This window comes from Pseudophryne corroboree, chromosome 11, assembly GCF_028390025.1.
Source record: "Pseudophryne corroboree isolate aPseCor3 chromosome 11, aPseCor3.hap2, whole genome shotgun sequence".
NCBI lineage: Eukaryota > Metazoa > Chordata > Amphibia > Anura > Myobatrachidae > Pseudophryne > Pseudophryne corroboree.
This window is the reverse complement of record NC_086454.1, coordinates 153,677,915-153,695,379: the sequence shown is the minus strand read 5'-3', so window position 1 is coordinate 153,695,379 and position 17,465 is coordinate 153,677,915. Positions and strand designations below refer to the sequence as shown.

Genomic DNA, 17,465 nt, shown 5'->3' with positions numbered 1-17,465 from the left:
AAAACCAGCCGGTACTGATCCAATCAGACAACATCACGGTAGTCGCCCATGTAAACCGACAGGGCGGCACAAGAAGCAGGATGGCGATGGCAGAAGCCACAAGGATTCTCCGATGGGCAGAAAATCACGTCTTAGCACTGTCAGCAGTGTTCATTCCGGGAGTGGACAACTGGGAAGCAGACTTCCTCAGCAGACACGACCGACACCCGGGAGAGTGGGGACTTCATCCAGAAGTCTTCCAACTGTTGGTAAACCGTTGGGAAAGGCCACAGGTGGACATGATGGCGTCCCGCCTAAACAAAAAACTAGATATTGCGCCAGGTCAAGGGACCCTCAGGCAATAGCTGTGGACGCTCTAGTGACACCGTGGGTGTACCAGTCGGTTTATGTAATCCCTCCTCTGCCTCTCATACCAAAGGTACTGAGAATAATAAGAAAACGAGGAGTAAGAACGATACTCGTGGTTCCGGATGGGCCAAGAAGAGCTTGGTACCCAGAACTTCAAGAAATGATATCAGAGGACCCATGGCCTCTACCGCTCAGACAGGATCTGCTACAGCAGGGGCCCTGTCTGTTCCAAGACTTACCGCGGCTGCGTTTGACGGCATGGGGGTTGAATTCCGGATCCTAAAGCAAAAGGGCATTCCGGAGGAAGTCATTCCTACGCTGATAAAAGCCAGGAAAGAAGTAACCGCAAACCATTATCACCGTATTTGGCGAAAATATGTTGCGTGGTGTGAGGCCAGGAAGGCCCCAACAGAGGAATTTCAGCTGGGTCGTTTTCTGCACTTCCTACAGTCAGGGGTGACTATGGGCCTAAAATTGGGTTCCATTAAGGTCCAGATTTCGGCTCTGTCGATTTTCTCCCAGAAAAAACTGGCTTCACTGCCTGGAGTTCAGACATTTGTAAAGGGAGTGCTACATATTCAGCCCCTTTTTTGTGCCTTCTGTGGCACCTTGGGATCTCAACGTGGTGTTGAGTTTCTTAAAATCACATTGGTTTGAGCCACTTAAAACTGTGGATTTGAAATATCTCACGTGGAAAGTGGTCATGTTATTGGCCTTGGCTTCGGCCAGGCATGTGTCAGAATTGGCGGCTTTGTCATGTAAAAGCCCTTATCTGATTTTCCATATGGATAGGGCAGAATTGAGGACTCGTCCCCAGTTTTTCCCTAAGGTGGTATCAGCTTTTCACTTGAACCAACCTATTGTAGTGCCTGCGGCTACTAGGGACTTGGAAGATTCCAAGTTACTGGACGTAGTCAGGGCCTTAAAAATTTATATTTCCAGGACGGCTGGAGTCAGGAAAACTGACTCGCTTTTTATCCTGTAGGCACCCAACAAAATAGGTGCTCCTGCTTCTAAGCAGACTATTGCTCGCTGAATTTGTAGCACAATTCAGCTGGAGCATTATGCGGCTGGATTGCTGCATCCTAAATCAGTAAAAGCCCATTCCACGAGGAAAGTGGGCTCATCTTGGTCGGCTGCCTGAGGGGTCTCGGCTTTACAACTTTGCCGAGCTGCAACTTGGTCAGGGGCAAACACGTTTGCTAAATTCTACAAATTTGATACCCTGGCTGAGGAGGACCTTGAGTTCTCTCATTCGGTGCTGCAGAGTCATCCGCACTCTCCCGCCCGTTTGGGAGCTTTGGTATAATCCCCATGGTCCTTACGGAGTTCCCAGCATCCACTAGGACGTCAGAGAAAATAAGATTTTACTCACCGGTAAATCTATTTCTCGTAGTCCGTAGTGGATGCTGGGCGCCCATCCCAAGTGCGGATTGTCTGCAATACTTGTATGTAGTTATTGCCTAACTAAGGGTTATTGTTGAGCCATCTGTTGAGAGGCTCAGTTATGTTTCATACTGTTAACTGGGTATAGTATCACGAGTTATACGGTATGATTGGTGTGGCTGGTATGAGTCTTACCCGGGATTCAAAATCCTTCCTTATTGTGTCAGCTCTTCCGGGCACAGTATCCTAACTGAGGTCTGGAGGAGGGTCATAGTGGGAGGAGCCAGTGCACACCAGATAGTACCTAATCTTTCTTTTAGAGTGCCCAGTCTCCTGCGGAGCCCGTCTATTCCCCATGGTCCTTACGGAGTTCCCAGCATCCACTACGGACTACGAGAAATAGATTTACCGGTGAGTAAAATCTTATTTTCTGTAGTTTCTCCCGTTTGAACTTCAGTACGTCTCTCTTGTAGATAGTATGTTGATTGCCTAGCTTAATAAGCCAATCAGTCTCAGTATCTGTCTGAAGGCAAGATAAGTGCTTTAACTCAAATTCATTCATTTTGCTCTTGGTGTTAAGATACTCTTTCTTAGATTGCTCGATGACCAACAGCATCAGGTCAAAAGAGCACTTATTAAGGATGTTAACCCATTTTTTACAAAAATTGGGGTCGAAACGACCAATAGTCGGGCAATTGCGGACTCTGAAACCCCTGGAGATTTGCTTAGCACGATAATAATCGCTCAACGAGACCCCATGTAGATGAAAATCAATGTCATGCTTTTTAAGATTGAGGTGGTCACGGTAAATGATGTCATTAGATAGAGATTCAATTTGATCGACCATATGTTCACAATGCAGAATACCGTCTGTGTCAGACTCAGAGTAGCTAAAAATGTCATGCAGTGGTACAAGTAGCGGATTAAAATGATCATCAATTGCTTCTGCTGATTCTGCCATATTAGCCACCAAGCTTATTAATCCATGCAAATTTACAATGTGCAAGAAGATTTATGTGCAACAGTTTAGAAAAAAGTGCAAATGCGGGGGACGTGGCTTAGCTGCTGAGGAGACTGGACGTGTCTGAGGAGAGCTCCTGCAGCTCTGCCCTTTAAATCCCTACCTTTGCTCTCTTTGGACTCCCACTGCTGCCTTGAGCCCCAATATCCCCTCTGACGCTGTCTGGGTGAGCGCTGCGGAGTCGGGGAGCGGCCTTGGAGCTCCTGCAGACTGCGGCCTACCCAGCCTCTGTGTTCCGGGGCCTCAATTTCTGCATCCACCCGCCGCTGGCGCCCCGGGATACGGACCTGCCGGGCGGCCGCCCGCTCCCCCGCTGGAGCCTTAGCCGCTGCTGACGGCCTTGTTACAGCCCTTCTTGCCGCACCTGCCCGCTCTGCTGCTCGGCTGGCCCGCCGGAGACGCTGCGCGTCGGCCATATTGGAGGAGGCACAGTCGACCTCCCTCCTGGTGCCGCACCTGCCGCCAGCTGCCGTGGGCCCCAGACTCTCTCCTACCTCACTTGTGACCCTCGGGGCTGGCTGCTATCTCCCGCGGGGATCCTCCCCACCCAGCCAGCCTGTTCTATTATCTGTTTTGCGGCTCGGCCTGCACCCCGGAAACTCAGCACGGCGGCCATATTGAGGAGGGCACGGGCGGACTCTCTCCTACCCGGCATCTGCTACCTACAGTCTCGGGCCCCGGGCTCCCCCCCCCCTGCCTCGCCTGTGACCCCCGAGGCTGGCCGCTGTTTGCCGTGGACGGCGTGCTCAGCCCCTACGGGTTGCGGCCTGGTCGATTTGGCGGCCCGGGATCTCGGGCCTGACGCGGCCCCCCCTCCTACGCTCCATACCATGGAGGATCTGGGGGCTACGCTCTCCTCATACAGGGCTCCATACTCTTCTGCACTCACTGCTGCGGTGCTATTCACGCATCTCCTACGCTTCTTTAGACACTCGATGAGCCACATGGGGCTCATGGCACCCTAATTACAGCGACCATTTTGTGACAGGGGTTCTTGTCGCCTATATTGCATTATACTACCATACTGCTCCAGGACTCTGTACCAATAATGTCTCAGAAAAACCGCAAGAACTCCCAGGCGCCTAAACCTAGTATCCTACGTGCTTGGGAGAAAGCCGGTTCCTCAGCTCGGACCTCACTCTAAGCTGAGCAGTCATCTGATTCTATCGACCCCGTCACCTCCCCTGCTCCACTTTCTACTCAAGATATTGTGGCCATTGTCACGAAAACGATTCAGTCAGAGATGAGGGCGGTCTTAACTGAATTTAGAACTGAACTGGGACCTGGTACTGATTCGTTGGAACGCAAGATCGATGAAGTTTGCCACTTTCAGACGGTGGTTGAACAAGAAATCTCGGACATTCGGGCTGATATGGAAGCGTACAGAGACCACTTGGAGGATATTGATAATCGCAATCGCCGGAACAATATCCGAATCCGTAACATTCCTGAGAGTGTCATCTGAGTCTCTTCCCGACTACTTAGGGAATCTCTTTCAACAGCTGGTCCCGGATGTCTCTGGGGCCTTCCTTTATTTGGACCGTGCCCATAGGGCCCTCCGTCCTAAACCGCCTCCAAACCAACCGCCACGTGACGTTATTATACGTTTCCATTACTACTCTACCAAAGAACGAATCATGCTGTCGGCTAGAGGGACACCGTTGGTTTCTTTTGCCGGCTCCCAATTGCAGCTTTTTCAAGACCTGGCCCCTTCCACCCTTAAAAAGCACAGAGACCTCGCCGATATAACCAAGGCGCTCCGAGCCCATTCCATCAAATATAAGTGGGGCTTCCCCTTCCACTTGCAAGTTACTCGGAATGGTACGATGTTTGCTATCAGGACCCCTACACAAGGAGTGGACTTGCTTAAAACTCTTGGCATCTTTGAGAATCTACATGAATCGATCCGGAACCAGCTGTCGCCCCAGGGCTCCAGCTCCAGATTGGTCTTCCACTTGAACATTCCCCGGTATTTCATAACACAGCCTTCGCTAATGTGATTTCCACTGGTTTTTTTTTTTCTTTTTATCGATATGTCGTGTTTTCACGTTTGTTCCCCAGGTTTTTTTTTTTATGCCTGATGGTTGTGTCTTTACTCAATCACTGATACTGTTGTGCTGTACGCACTCTACGTTACTACTAGGAGCTCCCCACTATGGGGTTGTTCCCGCCTTACTGTTTTAATAACTCAAAGCATAGATGTTGGCGGATTAGTACTGTGTTTTTCTGTTCCTGTTCGTATTGTTCCAGCAATGTTTATATTTGATCAATCTCTGATATTATTGAATGTTTTCTCCCGCCCTCTTCCTATGCTCATGCTGCTCGCAATGTTCACATTTTCGTTTTATAATGCAATTGTCAGCCTCCACTATCCCCCTGTCGCATGGTCGCTTCCCTTATTCCCCTTTTTCTCTATGTTTCTCCTCACTTTATTTGCTCTTCTGCTACTAGCCCAAACCCCCCACCGAAGGATGCGCCCGGACGGCGCTTATCCTTTCTCTAACGTCCTAGTGGATGCTGGGAACTCCGTAAGGACCATGGGGAATAGCGGGCTCCGAAGGAGGCTGGGCACTCTAGAAAGATTTAGGACTACCTGGTGTGCACTGGCTCCTCCTACTATGACCCTCCTCCAAGCCTCAGTTAGATTTCGTGCACGGCCGAGGTTGGATGCACACTAGGGGCTCTCCTGAGCCCTTAGATAGAAAGTATAATTTTAGGTTTTTTATTTTCAGTGAGACCTGCTGGCAACAGGCTCACTGCAGCGAGGGACTAAGGGGAGAAGAAGCGAACTCGCCTGCTTGCAGCCGGATTGGGCTTCTTAGGCTACTGGACACCATTAGCTCCAGAGGGATCGACCGCAGGCCCAGTCCTTGGTGTTCGGTCCCGGAGCCGCGCCGCCGTCCCCCTTACAGAGCCAGAAGCAAGAAGAGGTCCGGAAAATCGGCGGCAGAAGACATCAGTCTTCACCAAGGTAGCGCACAGCACTGCAGCTGTGCGCCATTGCTCCTCATACACACTTCACACTCCGGTCACTGAGGGTGCAGGGCGCTTGGGGGGGGGGCGCCCTGAGCTGCAATAAAAACACCTTGGCTGGCAAAAATACCACAATATATAGCCCTAGAGGCTATATATGTGGTAAATTCCCCTGCCAGAATCCAGAAAAAAGCGGGAGAATAGGCCGCGGAAAAGGGGCGGAGCTATCTCCCTCAGACACACTGGCGCCATTTCTCCTTCACAGATCCGCTGGAAGGAAGCTCCCTGGCTCTCCCCTGCAGTCTACACTTCAGAACAGGGTAAAAACAGAGAGGGGGGGCACTAAATTTGGGCGCAATACATATATAATATAAAAAGCAGCTATAGGGGACATAACTTAGTTAGTCCCTGCATTATATAGCGCTCTGGTGTGTGCTGGCATACTCTCACTCTGTCCCCCCAAAGGGCTTTTGTGGGTCCTGTCCTCATTCGGAGCATTCCTTGTGTGTGTGCGGTGTGTCGGTACGGCTGTGTCGACATGTTTGATGAGGATAATGATGTGGAGGCGGAGCAGATGCCTTTAGAAGGGATGTCACCCCCTGCGGGGCAGACACCTGAGTGGATGGGCTTATGGAAAGTAATGAGTGCACGTATAGACTCCTTATATAAGAAAATCGACGACATGCCAAATGTGGGACAGCCGACTTCTCAGCTCGTGCCTGCCCAGGCGTCGCATGGGTCGTCAGGGGCTCTAAAACGCCCGCTACCTCAAGCAGACCCAGATGTCGACACGGATGCTGACAGCAGTGTCGACGACGATGAGTCAAACCTGATGCCCACTAAGGCCATTCACTGTATGATTGAGGCAATGAAAGAGGTGTTAAACATTTCTGATATAACTACTGGTACCACTAAAAAGGGTATTATGTTTGGAGAGAAAAAACTACCCGTAGTTTTTCCCCCATCAGATGAATTAAATGAAGTGTGTGAAGAAGCGTGGGCTTTCCCTGATAAAAAATTGGTAATTCCTAAGAAGGTACTAATGGCGTTCCCTTTCCCGCCAGAGGATAGGTCACGTTGGGAAACACCCCCTAGAGTGGATAAAGCGCTCACACGTTTGTCTAAAAAGGTGGCACTACCGTCTCCGGATACGGCCGCCCTCAAGGAACCTGCTGATAGAAAGCAGGAGGCGATCCTGAAGTCTGTATATACACACACAGGCATTATACTTAGGCCAGCTATTGCGTCAGCTTGGATGTGCAGTGCTGCCGCTGCGTGGTCAGATAAACTGTCAGAAAATATTGACACATTAGACAGAGACACGATCCTGTTAACCATAGACCATATAAAAGACTCAGTCTTATATATGAGAGATGCACAAAGGGAAATCTGCCGATTGGCAACTAAAGTAAGTGCATTGTCCATTTCTGCTAGGAGAGGCTTATGGACTCGCCAGTGGACAGGAGATGCAGATTCAAATAAGCACATGGAAGTGTTACCATATAAGGGTGAGGAATTATTTGGGGATGGTCTCTCGGACCTAGGCCCTCATTCCGAGTTGTTCGCTCGGTATTTTTCATCGCATCGCAGTGAAAATCCGCTTAGTACGCATGCGCAATGTTCGCACTGCGACTGCGCCAAGTAACTTTACTATGAAGAAAGTATTTTTACTCACGGCTTTTTCTTCGCTCCGGCGATCGTAATGTGATTGACAGGAAATGGGTGTTACTGGGCGGAAACACGGCGTTTCAGGGGCGTGTGGCTGAAAACGCTACCGTTTCCGGAAAAAACGCAGGAGTGGCCGGAGAAACGGTGGGAGTGCCTGGGCGAACGCTGGGTGTGTTTGTGACGTCAACCAGGAACGACAAGCACTGAACTGATCGCACAGGCAGAGTAAGTCTGGAGCTACTCTGAAACTGCTAAGTAGTTAGTAATCGCAATATTGCGAATACATCGGTCGCAATTTTAAGAAGCTAAGATTCACTCCCAGTAGGCGGCGGCTTAGCGTGTGTAACTCTGCTAAATTCGCCTTGCGACCGATCAACTCGGAATGAGGGCCCTAGTTTCCACAGCAACGTCTGGGAAGTCAGCATTTTTACCCCATGTCCCCTCACAGCCTAAGAAGGCGCCGTTTTATCAGGTTCAGTCCTTTCGGACCCAGAAAAACAGGCGTGGAAAAGGCGGGTCCTTTCTGTCCAGAGGCAGAGGTAGGGGACTGCAACAAACAGCAGGTTCCCAGGAGCAAAAGTCCTCCCCCGCTTCTTCTTCCAAGTCCGCCGCATGACGGTGGGGCTCCACAGGCGGAGCCAGGTACAGTGGGGGGCCGCCTCAAGAATTTCAGCGATCAGTGGGCTCGCTCACAGGTGGATCCCTGGATCCTTCAAATAGTATCTCAGGGGTACGAACTGGAATTCGAGGCGTCTCCACCCCACCGGTTCCTAAAATCTGCCTTGCCGATTGCTCCCTCAGACAGGGAGGCGGTGCTAGCGGCAATTCACAAGCTGTATTCCCAGCAGGTGATAATCAAGGTACCCCTACTTCAACAAGGCCGGGGTTACTATTCCACACTATTTGTGGTACCGAAACCGGACGGTTCGGTGAGACCCATTTTAAATTTGAAATCCTTGAACACATACATAAAAAAATTCAAGTTCAAGATGGAATCGCTCAGGGCGGTTATTGCGAGCCTGGACGAGGGGGATTACATGGTATCCCTGGACATCAAGGATGCTTACTTGCATGTCCCCATTTACCATCCTCACCAGGAGTACCTCAGATTTGTGGTACAGGATTGCCATTACCAATTCCAGACGCTGCCGTTTGGACTGTCCACGGCACCGAGGGTATTTACCAAGGTGATGGCGGAAATGATGATACTCCTTCGAAAAAAGAGAGTTTTAATTATCCCGTACTTGGACGATCTCCTAATAAAAGCGAGGTCCAAGGAACAGTTGTTGGTGGGAGTAGCACTATCTCAGGAGGTGCTGCACCAGCACGGCTGGATTCTGAATATCCCAAAGTCACAGCTGGTTCCGACGACACGACTACTGTTCCTGGGTATGATTCTGGATACAGTCCAGAAAAAAGTGTTTCTCCCAGAGGAGAAAGCCAGGGAGTTGTCATCTCTAGTCAGAGACCTCCTGAAACCAAAACAGGTATCAGTGCATCGCTGCACGCGGGTCCTGGGAAAGATGGTGGCTTCTTACGAAGCAATTCCCTTCGGCAGGTTCCATGCCAGAATCTTTCAGTGGGACCTGTTGGACCAGTGGTCCGGATCGCATCTTCAGATGCATCGCTTGATAACCCTGTCTCCAAGAACCAGGGTGTCGCTACTGTGGTGGCTGCAGAGTGCCCATCTTCTAGAGGGCCGCAGGTTCGGCATACAGGACTGGGTCCTGGTGACCACGGATGCCAGCCTTCGAGGCTGGGGGGGCAGTCACACAGGGAAGAAACTTCCAAGGACTATGGTCGAGTCAGGAGACTTCCCTTCACATAAATATTCTGGAACTAAGGGCCATCTACAATGCCCTAAGTCAAGCAAAATCCCTGCTCCTACACCAGCCGGTGCTGATCCAGTCAGACAACATCACGGCAGTCGCCCATGTAAATCGACAGGGCGGCACAAGAAGCAGGATGGCGATGGCGGAAGCCACAAGAATTCTCCGATGGGCGGAGAATCATGTACTAGCACTGTCAGCAGTGTTCATTCCGGGAGTGGACAACTGGGAAGCAGACTTCCTCAGCAGACACGACCTCCACCCGGGAGAGTGGGGACTTCATCCAGAAGTCTTCCAGATGCTGGTAAACCGTTGGGAAAAACCACAGGTGGACATGATGGCGTCCTGCCTCAACAAAAAGTTAAAAAGATATTGCGCCAGGTCAAGGGACCCTCAGGCGATAGCTGTGGACGCTCTAGTGACACCGTGGGTGTACCAGTCGGTTTATGTGTTCCCTCCTCTGCCTCTCATACCAAAGGTATTGAGAATAATAAGAAGGCGAGGAGTAAACACCATTCTCGTGGTTCCGGATTGGCCAAGACGAGCGTGGTACCCGGAACTTCAAGAGATGCTCTCAGAGGACCCGTGGCCTCTACCGCTCAGACAGGACCTGCTACAACAGGGGCCCTGTCTGTTCCAAGACTTACCGCGGCTGCGTTTGACGGCATGGCGGTTGAACACCGGATCCTAAAGGAAAAGGGTATTCCGGAAGAAGTCATTCCTACGCTTATTAAGGCCAGGAAAGATGTTACGGCAAAGCATTATCACCGCATATGGCGGAAATATGTTGCATGGTGCGAGGCCAAAAAGGCCCCAACAGAGGAATTTCAACTGGGTCGATTTCTGCATTTCCTGCAAGCAGGAGTGAATATGGGCCTAAAACTAGGCTCCATTAAAGTACAGATCTCGGCTCTGTCGATTTCTTTCAAAAAGAACTAGCTTCAGTACCTGAAGTTCAGACATTTGTGAAAGGAGTGCTGCATATTCAGCCCCCATTTGTGCCTCCTGTGGCACCTTGGGATCTCAACGTGATGTTGAGTTTCTTAAAATCACATTGGTTTGAGCCACTAAAAACCGTGGATCTGAAATATCTCACGTGGAAAGTGGTCATGTTATTGGCCTTGGCTTCAGCCAGGCGAGTGTCAGAATTGGCGGCTTTATCATGTAAAAGCCCTTATCTGATTTTCCATATGGATAGGGCAGAATTGAGGACTCGTCCCCAGTTTCTCCCTAAGGTGGTGTCAGCGTTTCACCTGAACCAGCCTATTGTGGTGCCTGCGGCTACTAAGGATTTGGAGGACTCCAAGTTGCTAGACGTTGTCAGGGCCCTGAAAATATATGTTTCCAGCACGGCTGGAATCAGAAAATCTGACTCGCTGTTTATCCTGTATGCACCCAACAAGCTGGGTGCTCCTGCTTCTAATCAGTCTATTGCTCGCTGGATTTGTAGTACAATTCAGCTTGCACATTCTGTGGCAGGCATGCCACAGCCAAAATCTGTAAATGCCCATTCCACAAGGAAGGTGGGCTCATCTTGGGCGGCTGCCCGAGGCGTCTCGGCTTTACAACTTTGCCGAGCAGCTACTTGGTCAGGGGCAAACACATTTGCAAAATTCTACAAATTTGATACCCTGGCTGAGGAGGACCTGGAGTTCTCTCATTCGGTGCTACAGAGTCATCCGCACTCTCCCGCCTGTTTGGGAGCTTTGGTATAATCCCCATGGTCCTTACGGAGTTCCCAGCATCCACTAGGACGTTAGAGAAAATAAGAATTTACTCACCGGTAATTCTATTTCTCGTAGTCCGTAGTGGATGCTGGGCGCCCATCCCAAGTGCGGATTGTCTGCAATACTTGTAAATAGTTATTGTTAACTAAAGGGTTATTGTTGAGCCATCTGTTGAGAGGCTCAGTTGTTTTTCATACTGTCAAACTGGATATAGTATCACGAGTTGTATGGTGTGATTGGTGTGGCTGGTAAGAGTCTTACCCGGGATTCTAAATCCTTCCTTATTATGTCTGCTCGTCCGGGCACGGTGTCCTAACTGAGGCTTGGAGGAGGGTCATAGTGGGAGGAGCCAGTGCACACCAGGTAGTCCTAAATCTTTCTAGAGTGCCCAGCCTCCTTCGGAGCCCGCTATTCCCCATGGTCCTTACGGAGTTCCCAGCATCCACTACGGACTACGAGAAATAGAATTACCGGTGAGTAAATTCTTATTTTTCTTGTTAAACCCGGCCCTTTTACAGGAAAGGGTTTCTCCTTTCTGTATGTTTATACGGATTCTTCTCCCTTTTCACTCCTTCCTTTCTTTTCTTCTCATTTTCATCCCGTAGCCGGACCGGTCCCTCCCTGCCTTCCACTCTGCATCACCCGCACCCCTTCCCACCATGACGTTGAACGTTTTATCGGTTAATGCTAACGGCCTTAATTCTCCCACTAAGCGAGCCATGGCCATCCAATAATTTAATAGACGGAAATCCGATATTGTTTTGATCCAGGAGACTCATTTTAAATCCCCTCATCCCTCTATGTCCTGTAAACAATTTCCACACGTCTACTACTCTAGCATGCCTGCCAAGCGTAGAGGCACTGCTATCATGATTCGTTGTGGCCTCCCCATAGTTGTTCACGATACTATATCGGATCCCCAGGGCCGCTACATTATCCTCTCCTGTTCCTATAACCAGGTTCCTCTCGTTCTGGCTTCAATGTATGCCCCTAATGCACAGCAGGGTTCACTTTTTACGGCCTTGTTTGTAGCCGCTCCCGACGGGCATGACTATAATTGGTGGAGACTGTAATGTTACTATGGATCCCCTTCTGGACAGGTCCCATCCTGGTGCTACTGCTGTTTCTACCACCAAACTAGCTAAACGTCTACAATCACATCTGTCGCTCTATAATCTGTACGATGGCTGGAGAACTTTGTATCCCTCAGCGAAGGGATTTACTCACTACTCCCCACCTCATGATCTCTATACGCGTATTGACTATGTGTTTGTAGACCGTGACACGACACGACAGCTCCTCAGTGCTCAGACACTCCCCATCTCCTGGTCAAACCACTCAGCTGTCTTGTTGGAGATTTCGACTCCCCCTTCACTCCCCCCTATCCGATCCTGGCGCTTAAATGAATCCCTTCTCCTTAAGAAATGTAATGTTGCTGATATTACCACTGCACTGACAAAATTTTACGCAGATAATGCAACTCCAGACATCACTCCCTCCTTGCTATGGGAAGCACACAAAGCCACCATTCGCGGCTACCTTATAAGCCTCTCGGCTGCCCAGAGAAAAACTGAGGCGCTACGTATCTGAGACCTTGAATCGGAACTTGTTGCCCTGACCCTTTTGCATCAACGCCGCCCCAGAAAGAAAACGTATTCCAAACTTCTAGCAGTTAAGGGCCAATTGTCTCAAATTCTGACTAAAAAGGCAGTCAAGGCACTCTTGTGGGCGCGTCAGAGATTCTATGAGAAGTCTGATAAGGCTGATACCCTGCTGGCCCAGAAACTCCGAGCGAAGCGCACCCAAAACCGCATTGTCTCTCTACGATGCGCTGACGGTTCCACTACGTTCGACCCGACGCGTATGGCCTCTCAATTTCGGGACTATTACACATCTTTGTACAATCTTCCACGGACTCTGACTCCCACCATGTCATAGAACTTCAGGACTACCTATCCTCTTGTAATCTCCCTAAGCTTTCTGAAACGGACGTGTCGAAGCTTAACACCCCCATCTCTATAGAAGAAATCTCGGCAGCCATTAAACAGGTACGCCGCTCTGCAGCCCCTGGCCCTGATGGTTTTACCGCCATGTACTATAAAAAAATTTTAACCCCATGATTCAATCTCTATTTAACTCAGTCTTAGACGGGGGATCATTTGATGAGGCTACCACCAGAGCCAACCTTATCCTCATTCCTAAGCCTGATAGGCCGATAGTTCTTCATCTCTAAAGGATCCCTATCTCACTTCTAAATGTCGACCTGAAGCTCTATGCAAAAATTTTGGCTAACAGGCTTTCCCCATTTCTGCCCTCCCTCGTCCACCCCGACCAGGTCGGCTTTATCCCATGTAGACAAGCTGAGGATAACACCAGATGCCTCATTGACCCCATCCACCTGGCACAAGATAAGTTTCTTTCGACACTGGTGGTGGCCCTTGACGCAGAGAAGGCCTTTGATAGGGTGGCCTGGCCTTTTTTACAACAGACACTTCTCAATATGGGCCTGCATGGGGCCTTTTATAAAGGTGTCACTTCGCTTTATCACAACCCCTCAGCCTCCATTCTAATTAACGGCTTATCCTCCGACCCCCTCCCCATGCGCAATGGCACCCGACAGGGTTGTCCCCTCTCCCCACTGCTGTTTGCCCTCATTATGGAGCCGCTGGTGGCTAGAATTAGACTAAATCGTAATATCTCTGGTATCGTGTCGGGAAATCAGAATCACAAAATCGCACTGCATGCCGACGACGTTATTCTTACCCTTACGGACCCTCACGCCTCCCTTCCGCACTTGCTAGAGGAGATATCTACGTACAGCCATTTTTCGAATTATAACATTAATTCGGACAAAACCGAAATCTTGGCCCTGCATGTCGCGGACCCGGACCTCCGACTTCTCCAGGCTTCCTTCCCATGTACTTGGCAAGCTGATAAGCTCAAATACCTGGGTATCTACTTAACGAAATCCTATTCTGGTCTCTATGCGGCCAACTTTCCCAGGTTATTATCCTCTATTAAACATGACATGACCAACTGGAATATGTATATCATGTCCTTGTTTGGGCGAATGACGGCTGTTAAGATGACCTTACTACCCCGTCTGCTGTATCTGTGGCAAACTCTCCCCCATCCATGTCCCTACTAAAGTTCTTAAAAACCTTCAGGCTGATCTCACTAGATTTATCTGGGCGGGGAGGAAACCCAGGGTGAAGATGCGAATTCTTCAAAAGCACCGCCTGGAGGGAGGTCTGGGAGTTCCTGATCTCCTTAACTATTATAGAGCTGCTCACTTAACTGCGTGTAGCCTATGGCACGCTAATCCTGGTCATAGAGTCTGGACGCATCTGGAGGCAGCCTCACTTAAAAAGTACTCTCCTTATAGCTTTCTATGGTGCCAGCCGAAACATCGCCCTCCTGCTTCCTCTTTGTTGCCCACTGTTCACTTTACTCTTTCCATTTGGGACCTTTGTTCCCGGCTCTACCAGCTACGTTCCTTCCATCCCCTTCTCACCCCTCTGTGGAATAATCCTAGCTTCCCGCCGGGGGAGAACCATTCAGCGTTTGATTCGTGGATCAATAACGACATGCTGTTCCTTTTGGACATTGTTCCCCTCCATTCGTTCCCTACATTTGCTGATCTACAATCCCGTTTCTCCCTCCCACACTCAGCCTTCTATCAATTCTTACAGATACGCCACTTCTATGCCTCTATCCCCAGACCAGCCTCCATGGGAGGTAAATCGAGCTTTGAATCTTTGTGCTGCACGTGCCGTTCAATCAAGGGATTGCTTTCGACTATATACCAAATTTTGCTTGCCCATAATTTGCCCCAAAAGGAGCCGCATGAGATAGCCTGGGAACGGGAGGTGGGTGAGACTATGACGCCTGAGGAGTGGTCTGTTGTCAAACAGGGAATCTCCACGAGCTCCATCTCAGTTCGAATTAAAGAAAACTCTTTAATTCTTTAAATTATACTATCGCTGGTACTTGGTACCTACGCGTCTCCATACAATCTACCCCTCCTGCTCAGATAGATGTTGGCGACTATGTGGCCAACGCGGAACCCTGCTGCACATTTGGTGGAATTGCCCGCAGATTACGGGATACTGGACTAAAATCCATAAACTAAATTTTTACATTTTGGGCCTATCGGTTCCGACATCACCCTTCTTCACTCTGCTTTCTCGTCCAGTTCCTCACATTCCCCGCCAACAACAGAAATTAGTTAAGCATATTCTGAATACGGCTAAATGCCAAATTGCAGCTAACTGGAAATCTATATCACCCCCTACTGTTCCTGCTACCATAAACGCTATATGGCAAACATTTAGACTAGAACGTACCACTGCGATACTTCATGACACCCCAGCCCACTTGCAACGTGGTCTCCATGGACGACATATTTCGGTGCTGAACCTCCGTTGGCTACCATATAATATTCTTCGACTTATGTTTAAGGGTTCACATGCTCTAGGCTTAAATTCATTGTGTATTACCCTGATGCATAGCTCCGGCTTTTTGGACCGTCCGGCTATTTCCCTATTCCACCCCACCCCCCTTCTTTCTTTCCCCTCCTCTTTCTCTCTCTTTCTCCCTCTGCTAACTTAACTTTCGTCTCTATCTCGTATTACATATTGTCTCACCGAGAGGTACTCCTTTGCCCTTAACTGGTGTTCTTTTTTTTGTTTTTTTGTTTATGCCCACCTTCTCGTGGCTCTGTATGCTCAGGCATGCCTACTTGGTTGATCTGTTTCATTATCTCTCCCATTTTTATGCAGATACACTGTTTTTGTTACTCTGTTACTAAGCACGATATGTGCTAATATTTGATATATGTATCTTCTGTTTTGCAAACATATTGTTAAACGTTAAAAATCAATAAATATCTCTCTCCAAAAAAAAAAAGTGCAAATGCAGATAAAGTGTCTTGTTAAATAGCAGCAATCATAAAGTGCAAATCACAACTGCTCCTAAAAACAGTAACAGTCCACAGACAAGTATTCCGTTTAGGGTCAAAAGTTGGGGGTGCCTTAGTCCAGTTCAGCAATGGAACGAATATAGAACACATAAAACCCGGCACTGCACCTAAATGCTGTAGCCAGTCTTGGTGCCCTCACAGGGAATGAATAGAGGATGGCAATAGTGCGGCACTCAAAGACGTTTTTCATCAAAGAATAAAACTTGCGGACACCAGGGTCACTGAATTCAACGTTTCAATCCCCACATGATTTTTGTCAAGAATACAAACAATACACAAAACAAGCTTACCTTATACCCCCCCCCCGAATACGTGTGGACATGCACGGATTGGCTGCGTTCTCCAGCGGGGGAGTCCGTCCCAGTCACTGGAGCGGGAACATGACGTCAGCGCGCACTTGCACGTCTCACATCAGTTGGCATGGCAACATCTAAACAAAAGCACAAACATCTTGGATTAATCCAAATACCGAACGTCAGCGCATCTAAATGCGTCATACGTAAGGGTTAAATAACTCAGCCAGTGAGATTGATAAAGTTAAAACTAATAAAAGGAATAAAAACAAGGAGGTCATCCCTTTAGCAGTGGCTACCAGAAAAATGGTCAGAGTAGACCTAGGAGATTCAATAGGAGAGGGGGCCAGAACAAACGAAATAAACCAGAGCACACAACCACCAATGCAATCCAGGAGGAAATAATTTTTAACCTATCCTCTTATGAATTAAGTGCAAGTGAAACAAGCTTATTATCTAAGGGACTATCATTTATACCGACAACGAAATTCGATGACTTTAGATGGCAAGTTGAAAAATCCTGCTTACATAGGCAATTAAAATTAAAAGAATTTTTCAATAAAAAAGATGCCACTTTGGAACAGCTGGATAAACCTATGATACCAGTGCAATTGAAGCGGTTATAACCTAAATCAAGTTTTGATCATCGAACAATGCTTCCATTAAAACCTTTGTGAGGTTACTGGATCAAGGAGTTACATCTGCATCTACAACTAGGAAACCTGTATATCCCAATTTAACCCTTCTTGAACAGGAGGCTATTAAGTCCTTATCACAGAATCACCAATTGGTGGTTCGCCCAGCAGACAAAGGGGGCGGTATAGTCTTACAAGACCTACAAGACTATACCAATGAAATTAACCACCAACTGGGTGACTGTATGGTTTACCAGAGACTGAGTTGTGACCCGACTATACAATTCTCTCATGAACTACGTGAGGTACTTACCTTGGCAAAAGACTGAAAATTGATTGACGATTCAGTCTTCGATATCCTACTCCCTAAGTACACAGTGATGCCGCTTCTATACACGCTCCCTAAGATTCATAAGGGTTTGTTACCTCCGCCCGGGCGCCCCATAGTATCGGCCAGAGGCTCGCTATTACAGCCTACCTCCATCTATTTGGACTCTATATTACAACCATTAGTCCAGAGACACTCCAATTTTTTACTTGATACCACAATGTTATTGAACAAATTGAACTCTCTTAGTAGTATTCCCAGTGGAGCATGGCTAGT

General features: G+C 48.7%; 1 long non-coding RNA gene across 1 annotated transcript in view; it reads right to left on the bottom strand.

Moving 5' to 3' along the window:
* The window catches only part of LOC134969202 (uncharacterized), a 59,686-nt gene extending 43,355 nt beyond the window's left edge, over positions 1-16,331 (bottom strand). The window contains exon 1 of the long non-coding RNA XR_010189431.1: positions 16,224-16,331. This is a non-coding gene — a long non-coding RNA (uncharacterized LOC134969202). The remainder of the gene's footprint in view (positions 1-16,223) is intronic.
* Between the last annotated feature and the right edge of the window lie 1,134 nt (positions 16,332-17,465).